Source organism: Chaetodon trifascialis, chromosome 8 (genome assembly GCF_039877785.1).
Source record: "Chaetodon trifascialis isolate fChaTrf1 chromosome 8, fChaTrf1.hap1, whole genome shotgun sequence".
NCBI lineage: Eukaryota > Metazoa > Chordata > Actinopteri > Chaetodontiformes > Chaetodontidae > Chaetodon > Chaetodon trifascialis.
In genome coordinates, this window is record NC_092063.1 from 4,760,852 (window position 1) to 4,775,776 (window position 14,925).

Genomic DNA, 14,925 nt, shown 5'->3' on the forward strand with positions numbered 1-14,925 from the left:
AGAGCGAGCGGGAGGGAAAGAGAGAGAAAGACGCTGACTGTAAAAGCAGGAGCTGCAATGCAGACCACGGGCAGCCACGCACACTCTTGCATCATCTCAGAAACGAGGCATCTTTTGGACGTTGGGACTTCCAGCCAGGAGCATGAGAGGACCTCTCTCGTCCAGGGATTTGAATCCTTCCTGCGGCTGCCGCCCTCGTCGCTGCGGAGCGTCCGAGCATGTCAGGCGTGCAGAAGATGCTCGGCCCCCTTTACTGCCAGTTCCAGTCAGTGAGATTTCAGCAAGGAAATTCATCTGGAGCTTAACACTTCCTCAGACCGCCTCAGACGCATCAGCGCATGTCTCACAGCTCTTTTCCGGAAACTTTCGAGGAAACTATCAGGAAACGATGGCACCAGTAAAACAACTAAGGCCTGAGGCTGCAGCATCGGCCAAATGAAGAGTGTATGATGATCACTTCACAGGAGAAACACTGGCTGTGATGTTCCTCGTAGAAAAGCAACTGATTCATCACTTTCTAAACTCACACAGGACACAAACGTTACCATGTTTACAAAAATAAACAATAGACTGACAGCTCGACCCATGTAAACACACAGGGTGCTCATGTACTCATGGAAAGGGGTTCCTGCAATTGCAAAACCTTTGTGCTTCTTAACCAATCAGATGTTGTAGTCCAGCTGCTTGCATGTACTTAGCCAATAAAGCACTGCTGTGCAGCTCGTGGAGTCAGGGGAGCTCCTCCCATCCAATGAGAAGCCAGCTTTGGCACGATGGCCTGTGATGCAGCAGCTTTAGGAAGTCCAGTGCATGTGAACTGGAGAGACGCCAAAGCAGAGTCACCAAGAGAGCAAGGTAAACAACTTCTCTCCTTCTCTATCCCTCCCTCGCTCTGATCCCGAGCCATGACATTTAGCCCCTTCTGATGTTCCTCTTCTCCAAGAGAGAGGCAGGCAGAGATAAACAGATAGACCGAGAGAGGGAGAGACACAGGCCGTGTGCTGGTTGAAGAGAAGTCCAGCCCAGAGACGAGTGCGTCACCATCTCTGTCTCTCCTAACTACGCAGAAACAAATGCGTCTTGGGAAGGGGTATCGCCAAATCCCGGTGGCCCTGGAGGGTGAAAACAAATCACATGAGAAAAGTGCCACCAGCCACAGACACCGGGCTGATCTGCTGCCGTCGCTGATGGCGACGTACAGCCGGACCCCGACCAGCCGACGCTTTCGTGTATGTCTGCCTCTCTCACTCCACGCTCGCTTTTTCCTTCAACTCCATCAAGAGTTAACCACAACAAGTAGGCCGGCAGTTGGAACACACACACACACACACACACACACACACACAGATATGTACACATGTAGTGAAGAGAAATGATCACCGCCTCGGCTGAATTCGACAGCGAACGTGAAGCCTGCTGTCATGTCCACCTGGCTGCATCTGTAGACACTCCCACATAATGGTGTATTAAACAGATAACAGGGTTTCAAAACAGGTCCGACGGCACCATGCGCGGCTGTTTTCACCTATTATTGGCACAAATGTAATCATCCGCGTTCCTTAAGGTGATGGTGGCAAGAAAAGCCACGTTCGAATACCTGGATAAATCTCGGCACAACATTCCCGACCGAGCTTCGCTCTGATATTAACAACCTTCCAGAATATTCTTTTGTTAACCCCTTTGTCGCACCTCTGGCCACCCGACGCACACGCCTTACCACGCTATCAAAACAAGACGAAGGGAAACTGTGTCACATCTTCAGCATCCATGTTGAAACTCCCAATATCAGCTCACAGGAACTACAACGCACACAGGCACACACACACAGCAGCGACAGGCAGAGCAGATCAAAACTACCAAGGAGGAAGAGGAAGAGGAGGAGAAAGCCGAGGTTGTCCGAAACCAGTGCCGACTTCAGGTGGAAAACTCGATGACTCTGGGCTTCTGTTATCTCAGCTTCTGTTTCTCCTGACATGAAAAAGTGACGTAGCAACTAATCCAAAATCTCTCTCTCTCTCTCGCTCTCCCTCCCTCTCTGTATCTCCCTCTCTCTCTCCCCGTTTCTGCTTGCCTCTCAAACACACGCACGCTTTATTTTCATCTGGTTTGCAACAGCATAAACTGCTATTAGACTGCTACTTCCAACTGACAGATATACACAGAAACAGAGCAGACTGGCATGCACGCGCACACACACGCACGCGCGCGTGGCCGTGCACATGCGCGCATGATCACGCTATTCCTCTGCCCGAGTGTGACGCAGCACTTAATTCTCTGTGCTTTTATACCACTGTTGTGGCCATACAACGCAACTTCTTGATCAAGCTGAGCCACAAACACACTTGCTAGCTGCCACACAAGGGAAGTGAGCATGAGCAGGCTGCAGTTAAAGGGACCCTACCACCACGGCTCCCTGTCCCCCACTCTGTGACGCTGCTGTGTCCCCATTTCCCCCCAATGTCCCCTTATAATTGGGTCTCTCTCCCTCTCCGCTGCCCTCTTCTGTGGTGCTCTCCTCTCTGCTCTCGGCTAGAGACGCACTCTGGCTCCTCTGTCTTTGAGGCTGAGCTGACTGAGTCTCCTCGATCACCTGACAGCCCACTGGTTTTAAAGGCACATCACCAGCTTACGTATCAGTTGCATAAGCTCTCAGATGGTCTTTTGGCTTTTTAAATACGGTCTAATAAGGGATTCCACCTATCTCTGAATCTGCACCAAAAGGGTATATTTACACGGTGTTCTGGTTTATGTTGTTATGTGATTCTTTTGTAACACCCATATGTCGATTACTATAGTGATTTCTGACATAGTGCACATGGCGTTCCTCATTCAGCGTTACTACTTTTTACCCCCCGAGTGGGGCAAGTGTCGACAGAAAGCATACAATGTGCGATGACTGACCGTCGCAGCCACGCTCTGACAATTAACCATGTGGAGGCCGACCACATGTACTTCCTCCTTAAGCTCTAGACGCTTCCTACCACAGCTCTGCCCTAAAAGAAACACAGAACTATTATAGCTTACATTCAAAATAGTACTGGTGCCCAGTTAAAATAAGCACGAATCGTTAAAAAGACAAGATTAAAAATGAAATACTGTAAACTAATACATGATAATGAAAGCTTAATGAAGCGGGCTGACCAGCAGCTGTAGCTGTTCCTTTAAAAGCACCGTGTTCCTGTCTTATAAATAGTCTGTTTTGGTTCTGTCAAACATTAGCAGAGTTTATTTTAAGAATTTGGGTCTTATCTGATAGTTCACATACCTTGATCAGACGATTCTCCATTTGGCATGTAAATCAGACTACAGAGCTGCGGGAAGATAAAAGCAGAAAAACACTTTTTAGAGCACAAAAGCTGAGAGATAACGCTCCAGAAAATCAACAGTCATTGAAGTAATCTCATTTGACTCATAACATGAATACGAGTCGAGACAAATGTGCAACACTCCTTTAGACGAGGCACTACTGGCTGGACTGTGAAGCATACAGCCTTGTGAATGCTACAGCAGCCGTCCATCACTCAGGGATAATTCAACTGACTCGAGCGGCTGGTTACGCAGCTCTTTATTTGGGCTGTGGCATGACATAAGAACAACAAAGGGACCAAACTATACTCGGACTGTATAACGTGCAATACTTGAATCAAGATAAATAGTCTATGAATGAATTCTCGCTATGAACATCCATAACCAGCGTGGGAAAATGTCTCAATCTGCTATGGTAGAACATGTCAAATTATCCTGTTTGTGTTAGCGCAGCTTCGGTTACAACACTGCAAACAGTGTCCAGCAGGGCAACGAGAGGAACAAGCTTGGTTCTGTCTCTTTTATGAGCTTGTCTGTTCTCAACAAGGCTGCGCCTATTAGGTCTGTCTGCATTTCTGAAGCATAAAGTCCCCTTTATATGCTAAGATGAAATAAAAGCATTGTCTCGGTTAACAAAAGGTAAACAAAGTGTCTGCCAGCTCGCCACCACACCTATTCATTACAGAGATATACGACAATGTGAGCATTCAACAAGTGCTTTCACGAATTCATTCAGAAGTTTTTAAAACATGTAACGTTTATTCCAAACATCACAACTGCTAGCTAGAGCTGAGGCGTCGGAGCTGCAGTCAGCTATGCTTCGAGAATTCTTTCTATGCTGCAGTGCGGCCTCTCTGAAAGCCTAAACCTCGTGGTTTTACATCAGATATTTCAAAGGCTCGGTTGAGCTATTAAAGCACAAACCATCCCTCTATTTTGATGTCTTCAATTTCCCATTATCCTCCAGTTACAAGTCCGGATCTTCATCTGGCATTTTCACGTGGCTGCAAAATTTTCTTCCCTAAAGCACTTGTAGTTCGTGACGTCCTAATTCCCCACTGGAGCCGGGGGATATGGAGCCCACAGCTTCACCTTACAGGACGGAGAAAGGAGAGCATCTGTAAAAGAATCAGCTTTCACCCTCCAGCTATATGGGAAATGTAAGGGATCTGAGGGATCAAAGCATGTTTGCTCTGAGCAGACTGGGAGATGCTGAGGGTATTGATCGGAGCATTGAGGTCTATCTGCTCTTCTAGGATAAAGACGTACTCAGCCTATATGTGCATCCAGTGCAAGATGACTACAATAACGCTACAGAACAGCACTGCAAGTGGAGTCCTTGACAGTGCTTGCTACCACATCTCCTGTTACTTTTTTACTTTGCACTAAATAACTGATGCATTTAATGTGTCTCTTATGGTGAATGCAGCCGTGGCAGTTCATCTTTTAGATCCATACCCAAAGATTGCTGGTAACTTGGGAATTCTTGCAGCCTGTTGTTCTCTAATGAGGCTGGGAGATTGAATTGTAACAGTGGTTTGTGTTTATGCTCACAGAGACACACTGCAGCTTTTAGAATACATCTAATTGCTGGTCCTTCATGTCTGCTATTTATGCTCCTCATCCAGTGGGCAGTGTGTTAATTTTAGCCATGTCATCTATCAGCCATGCCTGTTCCACTTCCTAAACCTTAATCCCTCACTTGGAAAGGTGCCCAGTCAGCTCCATTGATATTGTTTTTGGCTGTACAATGGGCATAGCTCCTGAATGCCCCCACACATACATTTAGGCGACAAAAAAAGAGGTTTGCGTTTTAACAGTGTTTTATTGAGATGAAGCAGCGGAATGCTTTTCGGTTATTACCTGGCTTGCAGTCACCGCTCAGAAGAACGTGAGCAGGCTCTCTCTGGGGACATCAGCATGTGTTCCAGCACGGCGCGCTGCGTGATGAAAAAGAGGTCTTGGACAGCTTTATCCTCTGCGGCTCCTGAGAAAATCCCAGGCATTATCTCAAGACATGTCAAACACACAACATGGGGGATTCAAGTGTTCCCTCCTCACCGCAGAAGCTTCTGGCATCACAATGCTGGACAAAGTTAGAGAAAGGTGCCGTTTGTACGTGAATTATGACCTTTGACGTAACACTTTGATGCTGTTCTTCTAGAGTTTAGATTGTGTATATGCACACGTCCGCTGACCGCTGGTCACACCCAGGACTTAAATAATACAAACACGCAGCTGGCCATCTGTTACTCAGCTAAAACTTTTGACAGTAATTGATATTAACAGTGAGCTTCTGCACTGTTGTGCCATTCGTCCTCGACGTTGCTGGGTTTTTTTGCTGTCAGGTATACTGGCTTTTAACTTTCACACAAAGGAAAATAATTTTCCTCTGTCAAATGAGGAATGGCAATATTTATTTGGAAGCAATTTCAATTTCTACGCTTAACTTTATTTAGTCTCTAATATATCTAGTCCCTCACAGCCTGCGCTGTTTAACAACATCTTCTCATTACTGTGCCTGTGGAGCAGTAACCAACCGACTGCAGACAGTGGGGTTTAATGTCAAGAGATATCAGGGCATTTTTTTCAAAGAACAGATGGATGTGCCAGTCATTCTTTCAACAAAGTTATGAGGCACAAAATGAATAAAAATGCACATTCACTGGCTCTCATTTAGATGTTCAAACAGCTGTTTCACCCTCTTTGTTGCACAGCATCAGTACTTCCCAATATCCTATCTGATTCATTCTGAGAGCACTGTTCATGATAACTTGGTGGTCTGTACAAGCTCCAGCCCTGCAGAAATGCGCCATCCAGTGTCAAATGAGAGTATTGCTTTTAGAGGTTTGTTTACATCAGGAATAAAAAGTGCGTATGACATAGAAACCTCTGGATGGATGAAGCTGAGTCAAGGCACTGGCACAGCCGGCACATGCACAAAAAGCTGCTAAACAACAAAATTTAGCCTTTGGAAAGAATCAGCAACACGTATTTACAAACAAGTTCATAGAGGGAAAGCCATTTCTGCAAACGAACAATGAGAAAAACAATCTTACATAATTTTAACTTTAGGCCCAGTCACAGCAAAAGGCTGCTGAATTAAGAGGTGACTGATTTTACATTTCTTTACACATCAGACTATTTAAATACATCACGCTAAGCTGGAAATGGTACCACACACAGCATGATACACTCTGACAGGTGCAATAGTGAGAAAATCAGTACACTAAATATTAATCTCCTGAAAAAGTTGCAAAAATATATAGTTTTCAATATGGATCATTTTTTATTAACAATATACTAGTTTAAAGTATTTTCTTCTGCTCTGTAACTTTAAATTAACCAAAGTCTCCTGCTACTTATAGTTTTGAAATGAAGGGATTTCACAAGCTCAATCAATTATATTCATGCCTAAACTGCTACTAATACACAAAAATCTATATAGACATAATCAATTACAACATCTACCACACAAATGAAGTCATTACGCAGTACCGCATGGATGCACAGACCACTCACTCCTGAGGTAAATCGAAGTGCGCAACATCCTCCTGCAGCAAGCATCCAGCACACCTCTCCATCCCACCCTGCCCCTCTGCCTCTCGCGGGCTCCGAAGATGAGAGAGAGCCTCAAATCCGCACAGACAGGGTTTAAAAGGAAACAGCTGAGTGCAAATAGCACGCTTATTTCCGGGTAACGTTAGAAACAACGTTGGGAACTGCGCACTCCATCGTAACAATTAAATCACGGGCGTCATTCTTATTCGTCTTGACTGAGAGGATTCCTCTCCACGAGTTTATGGCCATTAAGCATTCAACAAATGAAGCACAACATCTGTAAGATTATATAAAGATTATACAAGAAGAACAATAACGTAGCACGTTGCGATACGTTGCTAAAACAGCCTACAGCCACCATGGACACACTGTGCCCTATAGCCATATATGATGGTCACGTTACCTTCGCCCTACATGATTCACTGGAGCAGGAGCTGAACGTAAATAAACAGTTTGTCTTGGAAGAGGAGACCCTCCGACGGCTCCTCTTTCGCAACACGTCCGGTCTCTTTACTCTTACTACTCCGTCACCGCCGCTACAGCCTCCCGTCAGCCTCCAGGTTATTTCCAGGTCCAGTGAGGTCCCCCGCACTGATGAAAAAGCCTTGTCCATCGACATTTTCACAGCAACACAACCATGCCACGCCCACCTGCACACACCCCCGTTTCCTGATTGGACGTCTCTCTGAAAGGCGTCGGACGGTCACATGCTTTTGACGCATGTTTACAAACAGGCGCGGAGCGGGACAGAGACGAGACAGTCACGAGAGGAGTCACTCCTAAAAACTTCCGGATTGAGCTTAAATCCCGTTTCTTTCCTCTCTTTTAGGGAGCGGTATGATTAACGGGCTGTATGCTTAAAAAAAGCACGTTCAGTGAATGAACATATATATTATTTTTATGTATAGGCAACGTCAATGCAACATAAGTGTTTTAATTGGTGAATTTGTCTAATATAGGAAACAAACTGATGTCGGCTGTTCTCATCAACGGAGCAGTAAAATCTGACGGAGCACCATCTTGATGCGGAAGTTCAGTCACCCTGATGTCGGACTTTCAAAACTTGATATAATACGATGGAGTATTTCTAGACAAACATAAAAATAACTGAAAAATAAACGAGCTTTCTTTTCTTCTATTATCAGATTGGTGCAACTAGACAATGTGCCTGTGTCCTTAGGCTGCACGAATCACAAAGTTATCAGTATCAAACACAATACTCATATAGAATAAATTCTATCTATTTTAATGCATGCATGCATTAGACACCTTCATTTGAAGCTTAAAGACCCTGAAAATCTGGTTTCTTCAAATTATGTCTCAATAACATTGGATGTTATCATTGTTATTATTATTAAATAAGATATAATGAACGTTTGGGAAAAATCTTCCTTAGTTATTATTTATTAAGAGCCTAGCACAAAACCTCAGCTAATCTGCTTCATCAGAATTGTGTGTAGTCTGATCAAATCTGATTGACAGTTCTGGAAAATAAGCCCACAGCTGTCACTGATGTCACATGCACAGAAGCACGTGACATCACCCTTTTCCAGCTCAAACCCCCCCACTATAAAACAACATCAACGCAAGCAAAGGCCTCTGAATGAATCCCATGTGATCTGAGTTTGTGACCCAGCAGCTAACAGCAGGGTTATGCCCCACCGACAGGCCTGCAAACACTGGAAAACAATCTAACGTGTGCTGAATGTCTGCAACTGGAAACGCGTCACGTCAAGCTATTATGCACCCCATGTTAGCATAAAATAGGCTAATAAAGTAATAAAGTGATTTATGCAAAAGTCATTTGGATACGTTAATTCACCCTCCACCTGATCCATTAACTCAAGTATTTTTTGTTAAAATCCAAGTTCAAATTTTATATTAAATCATTTACTGTGGTTTTCTTATGTCTTTCTTTTTATTTGTGTCTCAATACAATTTGCACTTAGCATTTGTGCATGGTGCACATAGTATTTAGCAAATTTCATGGCTTCATTTTGTGTATAGATGCTCATAATGTATATGATACTCAAGTTTTTTGACTAAATTTACTTCCATTTCCTTTTTGGTGCTGTGACAATGCAGGTTCACTGCATGGGATCAATGCTGTTTCTTTATCTGATCTTATGTCATTTACATGCAGTTTATCTTTGGCACATTATTATTATTATTATTATTATTATTATTATTATTATTATTATTCCATGGCACATATATATGGAGAGCAGACCAATCATCTTAGTGGATCCAGGGCCAAGGTCATGGTCTTCAGTATGGAATATCTCTGTCAGCATAAGGCTTGACCCGTGGGGTCCTCGGCTTGTAGACCGTGCCTCTGAGAGCAGGCAGAGTGTAAAGCTTGTTAAGACTGCTGATGAGGTTATGGAGACCTGCAGGCAGTTTCATGCTCTCTGCTGAAATACATTTTAACAGATCCAAATAGCATCAAATTTGCAGTGGGGACTATCACTTCAACCCTTTACCAAGCAGTTTTATTAGTACTGCTAAGATTACAGTTCACATAAAGTGTACGAGAAAAAGCAGAACGTGGGCTCCCACATGTCTGAAATTAAAGCTTGGGCCAAATGAATCATATTTCTAAAATTATACAAATTGTTTGCCCTTTATTTCTTTCTATTCAGCTTGACTTTGCTGTTTGTAGCTTGCCCCCAGTTTGCCCCTAAGGCCACAGCAGGGGGCATCCTAACCCAACAATATCACACTGAGGCTTCACCTTCCCCTGCATGCTTCGCTCTACCTAAAGTTTGGATTTTTTCAGTGTGGGCTGATGTAAACCACTTGCAGAATGTTATGTATTTAAATGAAGATTTCAGTGTAAGTATTTGGAGGTATAATTGCAGCTTTCTATCAGCCAGATAATTTAGACTTCTAGTATGTGGTGTTACTTTGTAATCTGTAGTCTGGAGTGCTTAAGCCATCTTTAGTAAATTATCATTAGTATCCAATCAACTGTGTGGCCTTCAGTTTACTACAGGGTGGGTGTGATGTGCCTTCTGTGGACAGTTGCATCACTGGAAAAAAAGAGACAATGCCTTCCAGATTGTTTCCCTCAGCAGATGTTGGGAATAGACGACAGCACAGAGCAACGTGCAGGAAACAGACTGGATATCAATTTAACTTTCCGTTGTTATTTGCTGTTTGGGTGTCTATGGAGACAAAATATAAAGTCTCAGCTTTTCAATTTTCATCATTAGGTCATTAGTATATTTGTTGCTTTTACAACACAGAGCAGTCTCTTCATTTTACATTTAGTTGAGCAATTTTAGAAATTCTCAAACGATGCTGTAGATCAAATGACTCCTCAGAAAATTCTAGAACAGATAGGACATTTAACAAGAGATAATTGGAAATATAGCCTCATACCACACAGACAACACATGCTAAGAGTCTGCAGTTGATTAATATTAAATTAATTCTGAAGTGGCTTTTTATCAGGGCTAAACTTGTCATTACACAAGAATCAATTAAAAACTGACTGGCTTTTGGCACGACCGTGATGGGACTGTTACACGTACAATGTGTCTGGTCACTCCCTCATGTGAGCACATTAGTCAGTGGGGCCTCGTATTTGTCTTACAGTGGACCCCTCCCTTAATGTAGATCCCAGCTTTGAAACTGCATAGTACATTTCCCATGATGCATGTTTTTTTCAAAGCATGCAAAAGTATATTAAGTTCCTCTCCAGTTGTCCTGCACTTTGTCCTGCAGAGCATGTCTGTGTGAGTGTGGGTGGATGCATACTGTTGTGTTCATACAAGGGTGTTGCATGAGAAAAAAGACCCGTTCCACTGCTGCCAAGATGTCAAAATCATAAATCGTTTCATCAAGTTCAAGTGGAGTACACTCTCATCACATGCAGAGAGCCACTCAAACTGATCATAGCTCTATTTGTTCATGTATGTATTACTTGCCTGATTGGTTTTGCCTCTAAAAACCAAAGCAGGTGTAGCAGCAAGTCTTCTGTTAAACTTATTCCAAGTTAGGGTGAATCAGAAGCAGAATCAGAATATGTTATTGATCCCTGGGGGGAAACCAGGTCAGTATCTGTGGCTTGGTTATGGTGCCACATCATTCATTCTCATCACAGATCTCTTGCTTTGATACAGTGTGTGGTTCAGCCTGTGTAAAACCATGCAAGGTCATTTCTTCTGTTGATTCACAGAACACTTAGTGAGATTGAATCATCCAGTGCAATTAACTCTGACAACTGTGTTGTTTACCTCCTCCACAGTGGCAGTTTACATTTACAGATTTGTGCTGTAACTTCCTTTCCAGGTCCAGATCTGAGTGTGCAGCCACTTTTCCAGTCACCCATCTCTGTCTGAGGATATGTTCAGATTCAATGTTGTGCTCTTATTTTGTATTACAGTATATTAGCATTAATCTACTTACTTTGTCTATCTGAGGATGGAGCACCTGGAAGACTTGGTCTATCAAGCTTGGCCAATAAGTTTCCTACTTAATTATTTGGAAATATTATACAATAAGGTTTTTTAGACTACTTTTTACAAATATGTCCCTAAATGTGGCTGGAACCAGTATTTATATATAAATAATGTATCACATGACTACTTGTATGTCAAAGTGGTCACATGCAGAGACAGCCCATATAGTATTATCACCCAACTGATCTCGACTGGGCATTTCAAGTCATTGATTTGGTTTTATCACAGCAAACAGTTTCCAGTAAATAAATAAACAACAATGCAAACTAATGTCACCTACTTAGCACCAAACGGCAGGCCAACAACGTTACCTACTAGCCTCTAAGCTTCTAGCTTATGTAGCACTTAGCAGCTAGCAGCTAGCCCAATTAGCACCTGTTACGCATTAGCGTACATTGGGAATCACAGAAGAAACCACTGGTAATTAGCTGAGGATTGTTTAAAAGCACTTACCGATGTTCTGGTGATATTTTCAGAATCACCAAAGACTCTTCTGACTATCGGGGTAAAAAAAAAAAATATCCCACCTGGTGCACACAAAAAAGTCTTTCGACCCATTTCCCAAGTTGCGACCCTACGGCCGCCATCTTTGTTTACAGTGGGAAATAAAGGCAATTTCAGGCGGGCATTATATAGTTTTTTCATGCAGCAGGTTTGATGAGTCTTTGGGGATTGTGAAAATACATTCAGAAAAACTGTAAATCTCTTAAAATGATCTGGACTTTTCAAGTTTCACCAGATAATTATCTTTTAGAGAAACTGATGTTCATTTGTATGCAGGCGGGGCATAAACAGCAAGATGTTTCCTGCATAAGTAGCGCGGTCCTAAAACTAAACAAAAAGAAAAGGCAACATTGGACTTACATTCGCCAGGTGGCCAAGAACACGAGTCCAAATTAATGCTGACGTTGCCTCTTAACTGCTGTACGTGTCAATAGGCCAGTATTTGCTTACAAGATCGCCATATCCAAAGAATATAATGTCAGTGTTGTGCGCTGCTTGTTTCTGCTGCCCCCTAGTGGTCAAATGGCCGCTATTGCAGGTTTAAACCATAATCTTTGAGATGTATGATCAAATGCATTTCACTGATTTAAGTAATCTGTTGCTGAACCCAGTAAAGGCTTTCTTTCCTTTCCAGCCTGAGATGACAAAAGACATGAGAATATTCTCGAATGTGGATTGTAACTGCCTTGTACCGGTACTCATTTGCCCTGGAAATAACCACATGGTGCCTGCAATAATCACTGAATATAATGCATTTTCATCATGACAAAACTTTAACAGAGATGATTTTGTTATTGCCTAAACTTCAAGGAGGTCATGGCATGTTATTCACAGTTTTCTGTTCAGTATCAATACCACACTTGATGTTCCAGAGAGGAATTAAGTTGGTTAATGTTCCTTATTGTATTTTCCCCTCGAACAGGAAACTCAGGCAGAGTAGAGGCATGATGTAACTGACGGATATGAGGAATTTTGGTGTAAAATTTCATTTTTCTTTATTAACATTGCAGATTTCCACGTTTAAAATTGCATCTGAGTGTTTCAAGTCTTTTATCATGCAGCACGCAAGACTTGATGAGCTCCTTTGCTAATACTGCCTTCTGGCCACCCGACAACCTTTTCATGAACCTGAAGCTATATCAGCTTTTAATTTCCATCACAGGCTCACCCTGCGGACCACACCTTCTGACCTCAGGGTCCCACTCGGTCTCTTGTGTGCTCTCCTTTACCTCCCACCCTTGAATTCCACCCAATATTATCTTACCATCAATGAGTTTGGAAGGGGCGTGCTTTGGCATGGAGACGGAAAGCATGACGTATTTGGAAGCTGTAACTATGCTGAGGGGGGAGCCACCCCACAATAAAAACAACCAGCTGAGTTTTGTTCGTAATCCCAGATTCCACTGCACATACACTACTCTTGGCTGGATGGAGGAGTAGAGGGGTGGAGAAATTTAAGAGCTGGATGGGGTGAGGGATGGGAGGGGAGCAGGCTGAAGCCGGGGGACTTGTGTGACATTGAAGAAAAGCTGTGGAAGAGAAGATTTGGAGGGATATACTGTCGGGGTACAGGGGCCGATGGGTGGAAAATTTCAAGGGTCCATTCCTTAAATGACAGATAAAACATTTTTATCGACTCATATCTGCTATCTGACCAGTTAGATAACACTGGAGCACAATGGAGTTGAATGGAATTTACTCACAGAATTGAAAGATTATATCGAAAGAATTCAGCAGCATCTCTTTCCAGACACAATGTCTGCTTTACTCTGGATGATCCGCACAGCACACTGCCAGCAGCGTCCACACGATTTCAAATGAGAGAGGCAAGACAAATTCTATTGAATTAATCTGCTTTGTTTTGGGCTGGTGGCAGAAAATCCACAAATGCATATCTCAAAACCAAATCAAACTATCTGCATGGCGAGATACTATTAGGGATAAGTGAGAGAATGTGGATTTGTTTATTTGTGTGTGATTTGAGTGAATCATCCTCTTTAGTCTGACAGAAGGGAAAGGAATGAGTAAAAGTGGAGCAGACAGTTAAGAGAAAAGCGGAGTCGATATTCTGACGAGTGGAGTCTGATGGCGTCTTTAATCTAAACTCTGTGAGTAAAATAAGATCTTAGCTGAGAACTCACCTCACAGCATTCAAGGTTGCAAATAACAGAGATGTCTGAGTGCGTACAGCAGGGTGCACGTCCGCTGGGATTTACACCTTTTAAATCTGCGCCATGCAGCAGTTGGCCAGTGTCAGATTGTAGAAGACCACATTTAACGCAATGTATTTATGTCTATGGTGTGTGCTTTTGTGATGGTTGTGGCATATTGTTGTGCAGAGCTGCTCGACGGCCTTGAGGAAATATGTTGCTCGTAGGGTGTGGAAGGGGACGGGGCAGGGTAGGAATTCGCACGGGTCTTGATCTTGTGATGAGTGAAGGGCGTGACAGGATGGGAAATGAACTAGTCACACTGTCACATACAGTGGATGGCGACAGAAAATGAATTAAAAATACGTGCATGAACATGATGGACAGCCAGCCGGCTCCGAGCCGACGTGCGGCTCATGAACATGTCCTGTGCCATTTAGAAAAGACAGCTGGTGGATGTTTTCACAGCCCCACCCAAACTGTGAAAGACAAAACAGTGTGAAGTGATGTCATTACTACTGCTTATGCAAACCAGCTGTGTGACCTTATGGGCTGCACGGGATTCAAATCCAGCTTGTGTTAGAGCACAGATGTACGTATGCGTCGCATGTCTCTGTGGCTAAAACCCCCACTGCTCCTTACACACACTCTCAGGATTTCATTTTAAATAAAACACGACAATCCATGAAAATGTTGTTTTTTTGCATTTTATTTCTTCATGTTAAAACCAATTTAAACTACAGGGTGCTAGTACAATGAAACAGTCACATTGGAATGTTAGCAATGACATGATAGAAAACCGACTGAAAGGAGGAATCAATGCAAGACATCCCATTTTTATATATATCGGAATATTTTTCATTGTTTCAACTGAACTAAAAAACATTGCAGTTTCCTTTTAGAATTAATCTCAGCACACAAAAACCCGCAGATCTGGG